Source organism: Strongylocentrotus purpuratus, unplaced genomic scaffold (genome assembly GCF_000002235.5).
Source record: "Strongylocentrotus purpuratus isolate Spur 01 unplaced genomic scaffold, Spur_5.0 spur5_scaffold_15, whole genome shotgun sequence".
NCBI lineage: Eukaryota > Metazoa > Echinodermata > Echinoidea > Camarodonta > Strongylocentrotidae > Strongylocentrotus > Strongylocentrotus purpuratus.
In genome coordinates, this window is record NW_022145600.1 from 4,412,043 (window position 1) to 4,420,983 (window position 8,941).

Here is an 8,941-nt window from a genome sequence, read left to right on the forward strand (position 1 = left end):
TGTCACTATTCTATATAGTTTGGTATTTCTATCCAATCGACGCGACTTCAACCCGCAATATTCAATCAGAGGTGGGAAATGTTGTGTGGTTGTGTTTAGCCTTGAAGGGGAGCATTTCCCCCTCTCCCCCCCCCCCCACCCCCGGGTAAAAGTCAACAATTCTGTCGGCATGTTTTATATTCTTTCGTCAAAATGAGAGAGCCATAATTTGCCAACACACTGCTCACTTAAAGTGGTCGCCCCTACCCCCACCCCCTTCCTTGGTGTCCCATATTAGAAAAAGGGTTAAGACGCTAATGATCACCCATATTACACGCAGACGTAATTCATCATTAATCCGAGACAGACTATATAGGCTGAAATTAGGTCAACATTAACATGAGTTCACGGCTCCTAAAATTATCTTATCCGTCTCTGATATTGATCTACTATGGCATTTCAAATTGGTCATATGAGATCAACAATCAGCGCTCGTGTCAATCTCTCTACTTCAAGGAACATGAGACAGAGTTTAGATAAAAGAAAGGGCTGGCGGGGCCTTTACTATAGGTCTTGCTAAAAGCCCCGAGCGTAAAAAAATGAAATGAACGTAAATCTAGATGCAGGTATCTTTAGTAAATTTAGCAAATATTGGCAGAGGTTCAAGACAGGTTTAGATACGTCAGTGTGGAATTATTCTAGAGGGATTCCAATTTCTGTTGCGCAAGAGGCGTCATCTTGATTGCTTCATTAGATACGCCAATCAAGCCTATTAATGTAATGAGTGCATTGTTTATGATGAGGCGTCACAAGATGTCATTTAACTGACGTAAGGTCGCGTCAGCGTTAGGTCCTGTCGCTGACGCATCACGTGAGGGAGACATGGAATAAAAATGGAATGCAAATTTGAATAGTGTAAATATTTCGGGGTCTTTTTAATTATTGACGTAATTGGGCTACTACTATGTGGGCTTACACCTGAGTGGAGAGGAGAAAATGTGGATTAATGTCTTGCCACAGAACCTCAGTACCGCAGCTGGGGTTGGAACCCTCAATCCTGGAAATAAGAGTCAAGTGAATGAACCACTATAACCACGGCACCTCCAATGATGTTTCTTGCTCCTTTGGCACTTGAAGATTTACAATCTTCTGAAGCATTCACACATTTTCAAGGTAAATTTCACGAATTCATGCGAAATATCATGCACTCTTCTTTAAACTAAAGGCATTGTGTGTTACAAACAAATTAGACTCAAATATACATATATTTATTTAACAAATAATAGTAATATTCCGCTTTTATATAGCGCCCAATACATCGATACAAAGCGCTTTACATATATATTATAACCCCGGTCATCGGATTCAGGCTTCCCCACACACAATGTAACTATGCACATTCTCCATAGTATTATGTTTAAACATTATTTTAAAAGAGGGGGATTTTCCCGAATACTGATTTGCCGTGCAGAATCGTTTGGTGGCTGGCTCGTAGAAATTAAGAGAATCTCCCCTAAGTGCTGTCGCTGATGTAAATTGCTTGTGAAGAGATGAATTGGTTCGAACTGATAACAAATCAGTAACCATCCTGTTTCATCATGTTTAAATAAGAGATTGATGTATGGTTATTGATGTGATAATGCACATGTGGTTTCCATAGCGTTTAGAGATGGCAGGTAATATATTTTCATTTGTACAAGTCGTTTTATTTGTGTTCCACTCAGCATGCTCGGAGAGGTTTCTTGATTTTCATGGGAGTGAATATTTGACTTATAAGTCATCTCTTTCTCTCCCCGATTTTTGTTCATATTCATTCTCCTTTACGGTTATCATCTCGTCAATATAGCTTTGATCTTCTCCTTAACTTCCATCACCGTTTTCTCCTCTTTGCCCTCCGCGGTATTTGACGGTTTTTTTTACTCTGCAAACTAGAGAGAGAGTTGTCCATGATTACGTAACAATCCACTGATTAAAAATCTCATATTTCAAAAAATAACTGTCTGTTTATTGGACCGATTAATTTTGCTATTCCGAGTCTCTTACTTTTCTGTTTTCATACAAATGAACTTAATCGAAGGGTTGGAATGCCCTAATTGCATGATACTCCCCCCCCCCCCCCAACCGACATCAACGGGTGATGGCGAGAAGTCGTATCCCAAGCAAGAAAGGTCCCCTGTCTAATCCAATCCAATTTTCATTCATTACTTGTTTATATCCTGAAGACATGCCTTTCTACCTCTTGACAGCTAGTGAATTCCACGTCGTCTATCATCGCCTTCGGTAAAGGATGACACAGCGCGAGGCATTTTTACAAATTAAGCGGCGAAAGCCAAGGTCAAACAGATATTTGTCTGGTTTTATTTGTAAGCTTTAGCGTTCCTGATAGTGTTTTTAGTCATGCTAGATATCGTCAAGTCTTTGGAGTTCATTTGCTAAACTAGATGAATCATCAAGCATGTCGTGGTAAATTTAAGGGGGTACAACCAGCTCTTGCTCCCCCTTTCGAAACCAATTCTGGTCTACTGAAGTAATGTAAACAATGTATGCCCCTAGTGGTGTCTTTGTATCTTTTTGTATGTAGATTCTAAAAGGGCATATGAAAAATGTGATTATTGTTTATCTATTCCATTTGTTATTTATCATTTACGTTATTTATACACTGTATAGATATTCATTTATCTATTTCCATGTATTTATTAATTTTCTTATTCATATTTGTTTCTATTTTCATTATTACTTCTTTGTTGCTTTTCAAAGATTTTTTGCGGAATCGTTTCTATCACCCCAGCCCGCCCCCCCCCCCCCCCCCCCCACAATTTAAAAATCCTGTATCCGCCCTTGATGCATCTGCTGCCTTGTCTTGTCGATGTTCTGTCCACTTATACAAATCGCCTACGCTTTTTAGCACAATCTAGATCTTGGCAAGCAAACAAACAGGCAGACAAGGGCGTTGCTAGAATGTTTTAACTGACGGGATGTCGGAGAAAAAGACAGGAAAACACAATTTGCTAATAAGTAAACAAAAACAAAAAAACAAAACAAAAACAAAAACAAAAAACGAATCTTTCAAAATATGCTGAAAATAATACTACAAAATAGACCTCCAACTGTCAGGCTTACACACATTCGATTCTACAAATGACAAATGTTTTGTCAGAGGAGAAGGAGTTCAGTATAATCATTTTAGTGAATAGATGCATAAAAGAATCATAACATTCTAGAACACAAGAGCCACATTAACCCCAATCTTGTCGACATTTACTTTAAAATAGCGCATTTGCATATTAATAGGTATATGACTCGTACCTCGGCTGAATGATTATAGATAGGGGAAAGGAATGTTAATATGAGACTATATAAGATCCCTCCCAGCCTCACCCTCGCCTAGTTGCTACCCTAGTTAATTAGCATATCACCGACCCAATAAGATCATTAAGGTAAGTGCCCCAAGTCCCCAACCCCCATGATACCTCACGCATTTTCTCACGAATTTTCGACATTTTCTTTTTTTATAATTACGGCTGTTGAAGCTTTTAATAAACATACAACTTTTTAATAGACGATCAGGCATGCAGTTTAACAGTTCTGCGGGTTTATTTATTCATTCATTTATATTTTATCGTTTTGTTCGTGTTTTCTCTGTTTCACACCAAATCAATGACACGTCCTTTAACGGTGACTTCGGCACATGGGCTCGTATGAATGCAAACCGAACATCGCCAAAGCGATTTATTTTTGGAAGGTGCTCAAAGCAGCTGAATCAATTCCAGATTTTCATGTGCTCGCTCATGTTACTAGCCGCATGCCCCCGCGTCTCATTGACCAATAACTTCCAGACGAACCAGAAGACAGGCCCTGAACGAGGGCGAAATCGAAATCGAATATGATCAGCACGCTTGATGTCGTTAATAAAAGAGAAATAGGGGGCCTTCTTTGGTGGAAAGGGCGGGGAGAGTGTGACTGAAATGCATTGGCGTAGTCCGTTTAGTTAGGTTGCAGGGAGGGGCAGGCCAAGCAAATGTGTTAACAGATAGAACAGGTATGATTTATCTATAAAAAAGTAAGAAGGTATAAAGTGGAGGTGTTATGGTATAGTGGTTCATTCACTCGACTCTCAATCCAAGTGTTGAGGGTTCGAATCCCAGCCCAGCATTACCGTCCCTTGGCAAGACATAATGCATATTTGCAATTCTCCACCCTAGGTGTAAATGGGTACCTGGTAATGCTGGGTTAATAATGATAATGATAATAAAGACCTAATTATTACTATTATCATTCTGTAATGAAATTGATAACCGTTTTAGGGCCTTTTCAGTTTCAATTGTTCAAAGCGCATTACAGTGTATCTCGGCAGCCCAAACATGCAGTGAAATGAGGCACCCATTTACCCCTGGGTATAGGCACATTATTAGCTTAAAGACGTTAGCGCAAGCCAGGGATTCGAACCTTCAACCTTTCTTTTGAATGACAAACCACTAGACCAAGTTATGTCCACATATTTTGCCTCACAATATGCAGAAAACTCTCCAAATATACATAGTTATCTTCTTATTGGGGGACTCCTCCTTCCAGCCACCCCCCCCCCCATCCTTGCCTACGCCAGAGCTACCGACCTAGATTTGCCCTGGAAACCAGAGAGTCTCCTGTAACCGACTTCATAAGTCGGTTGCGTTTTATTACACTTTTAAGTGACAACGTGCATCCTATTTTTAATATGATGGTTGTTCAAATTGAAACTTATCCAACTTCAATTAAGAAAGAGAGAAATGTACGTGTCGCTTGACTTTTTGGAGAATTTAGCAGTGGAAAGGTGGCCTCTTTAATACCATATGTGTGCATATATTTCTTCTCCAAGTCGTTTAAATTTGCAATAACTCGCAAGGCGCTTTAAACGTTGTGACAAAAATTTAATTGCGCGTGCTGCAGACGGGTGTCTATATTGAACGTTATTGAGTGTCATTATTGCCACGTCCTTTACGGAGATCATTCTTTCACGATTTCCTGATTGACGACGGATGAGATGCGAAGATGATCTCCCAAGAATGCTGTCGATAATGAATTTTCTTTACCCTAAAAAACTTTGGGGTTGAGCCGAGTAAACAAGCTGAATGTCGCCACAAACTGTCTGGTTATGCCAAACGTTTTTGACATTTTAAAAGTCGGATTCCCGTGGGGCATTGAGAGTTATAATCGTTCCATCCAGTTTGATCGTCTAATTTCCGATTTCCAGTTTCTTCAGGATTCATGTCTCATTCGGCAATCGTGAAAGGAATATATTATGTAACATAATGATAACAAAATGTTGTTGAAATTTTCAAAACAAGCAAGAACCAGCAAACTATAGTATAGACCTAATACAAATATATTTTACGAGTATATTGAAATGTAATGGCTGTGAAGAACAATCTGCGGATCTCACTAAATGATAGGAATTAGTTCTCATGATGTGATGTAGCACTAACCATATCATACGAAAAAGGGATGGTTCTTCGATTTTTCATCAACAACATTATGCATGCATGCACAGCAGTAACCTCAGGCTCTCATCTAACGTATAATCGTCGTTTTAAATTAATGATAAAAATATGCCACCGAGATAACGCTAGTAGGAACGATATGCAAGCTTCGAGGATAACATTAAGCGAGACTATTACTCTGGGGATGACATTTCCTAGCTCCCCTCCTTTCAAGATCTAGACAACTACACAGTCAAGGCTGTCTTTAGACAATTGGAAATGGGGATCTTAACTCCATTTTGGACAGTACCTTTTCTAACAACGATATGAATGTATGCAATATGCCGATGGGGGTAAAGATTTTTCGTTTGCAATAAATGAAAAGAAAAGGAGTAAGTAAAACAAATTATTGCGACAAGGGTGATAAATTAAGTTGTGATATTCACACATTTCCTCACAGACACAAGAGAAATGCTGAGGTATCGTAACAGGAGGGGTAACACCCCCACACTCTCTGCGAGCGACGCCCCCTGCTCCCCCTGTGGTGTCTATTTTTAAAGCGACGCGTCGAACCCTCCCCCGCGATCATGTAACGTCATCTCTGGAGGCGGATTGAACGAGTACCCCTTTTAATTCAGTCCTTTCTTCAATCTTTCTTCCTTTCTTTCTTTTTTAACCAAATATTTAATGTAAAGGTATTGTAACACTCCGAATTGTAGATGTTTGGTAGCGTGATTATGGCGAGTGTTAGTTACATATAGTATAGATGACTCAAAACCAAATAGTGATATAGAGTTCAAGATGGTATTTTATTAATGATGATTATACCCTCCCCTCTGTGTACGCCTACAATAGGCAGGGGCAATCGCTGTCCAATCCCCACCTGAAGGTGGTGAGGACGAGAACTTGAAGAACCCACATGAGTGATTTCACAAACTCTTTATACTTTTGGGCGAGTCCAAGCCATGGTCTGACATGAGACATTTAAGACCATATTAGGCCATGGTCAATATTATGAATTAAACATAAAGACCTCATGCCCATAAATGGCCATGGTCAGTGGTTATTTCTAAGTAGAAAGTGGGATGACATACTCTAATGGAATGTGCTTATCTTGCATTTATTTACACTTCTAAGAAAGTATTGTTTAAAGGGTGTTGTGTTATTAAGGGAATGAAGGGATCGTAATATTGGGTCTTACAGTATTTTGTTATTGATCAGTGGATATATTCTCCGTCCCGTTCAGCTGTATTGTAAATCAATAATGTAACGGTCTTAGAAATAACATATCCTTCCTTATGTATTCATCAGTCTAATTTTTTCTTTGTCTCTAAATTTTTTTTTGTAAAGAGCAATAAGTATATATTGCAATGCTTTAGCTCTGTTGCCGTTTGAAGGAAAAACTTACTATCAGGTGGCTATTTACTACACCTGGGGGTGTTTCACAAAGATTCTAAGTAGAACTTAACTCTAAGTTGGACTTAAAAATTATGGAAAGCCATTAGCATCTTTGAAAATATTTGGTAAAAATATTTTTGAAAGGCATAAAATGTTTATTCAAATCATTCATATTTTCTATCATCAAGGAGATTTCATATTCTTGTTGTGGAATTTATAAAATGTCTAAAATACTTGAATTTCTGCTTTTGAGTATATTTCATTTTAAGGCTCCAATGGCTGTCCATAATTTTTAAGTCAAACTTAGTGTTAAGTTCTACTTAGGATCTTTGTGAAACACCCCCCTGGGGGAGAGTAAAAAGTGTAGGGCCTACTGTGAGTGTTGCCATCGGACTGAGACTCGAACCATGAAATAGGTGATGCACATTCCATGGACCTATCCACTAGACCAAGGCAGCTCTTCCCTGTTCATAATATTTTAAAGGTAATACAAAGTTTTGGGAAATTGTGAAAATTGGGTGGATAGTGATTCTTTACAATTTTGGTATATTTGAATGCCCATGTGAATGTATTATAAGCACTATAAAATTTAGCCCCTAAAACATTTCTGTTTTCGAGAAAAATTGAATATAAAAATTTACCGGTGCTCCCGGTAAATTTTGATAAATTCAAAATAGCGCCTATACGGCCGTACAATAGTAGCTGCGACCATGAAAATCTCAGAATATGTAGTTGTTATATATATAATTTCCCAACAGAAATAGCTAATCGGTCGATTTTAGTCAAGAAACATTGTTTTGTAGCTTAATTAATATAATGACCTTAAGAGGGAGCTATACAACATAAAGAGTTAATTATTTACAATTTCATTACTTTAGACTCGATTTCAACCGCGACAAAAATCACTGAATATTGTAGGATAGTATATGCTTCCAATATGTTCATTTGAACCAAATTCATGACCCCATACCAAAACTTTGTAATGCCTTTAAGGATACGCGACTGTAGCGGACCATGACATCAATGACCACTTTACCTTCATTTTGTTTTTCCTTCTGTCTTTCTCTCGTTTTCTTACCATTCAATAAAGGAAGGGAAGGGGGCACACCTACTCTACTTCATTTACATGACTGTATGTATCAAGTTAAATCCTTTAGCAAGACCGGCAAATTCAACGCATGTTGAAATCAGTAAAATCTGATGTATTTTGCTTGTATTGCATTATTTCTGTAATGCAATGCCAAATCGACTGACCCAAATTATGCAAAAGTGCAAACTGAATTACCCCCCCCCCCCCCCTCACACCCTTCATGACAGCACATGTATATACAAATGTAGTCAGTATACCAATTGAATTTGCTCTCTCTCTTACTCTCCCGTCTTCAATCTCTTACCCTCTTTTTTTATTCCATTATCTTCTATCTGTCTCTCTCTTTTTCTCTTCTTCTTATGACTTCTTCTTATTATTCTTTTTTTGCCCCTTCCACACTTTCTCTCTTTCACTTTCCTTTTCTTGTTTCCCAAAATGTATATCAAATAGAGATGGCAGTACAGATGGATTGAACAGGACACTCAGAATTTTGTTTCAAATTATTTTTATTGCTATATACAGCGTCTTATAAATACACATAACCAGAAATATATGGAGGAATACGCCACTGAATTATTATTTGTTTAGAATGTATAATCATTATTCCTATCAGTAAACACAGTCAACCTTCAAACACATTCCCACAGAGCTAAGAAGATGTCCTCACCCCCTTTGAATTATCAATTTTGAAATTGAAAATCTGACAGGTACACGAAAATAAGAATCACAATACATTATTAATGACATAAAATTCTGGGTCAAGGAATACACATCTGTAAAAGCAATATACAGTCAAACCTGTCATATTAAGGCCACCTGAGGGAAACAGACAAAAAAAGTGCCACTATTAGACAGGTGGCCTTTCAAGACAGGTTCTACAACACTCTTCTTTCTCAAGTGAGACAGAAGACATGACTACTATAGACAGGTGGCCTTCATAGAATAGTGGCCACTAAGACAACATTTGACTGTATATTCAAAACCAATATAAGATTACTACTAAACATCATAACGGAAA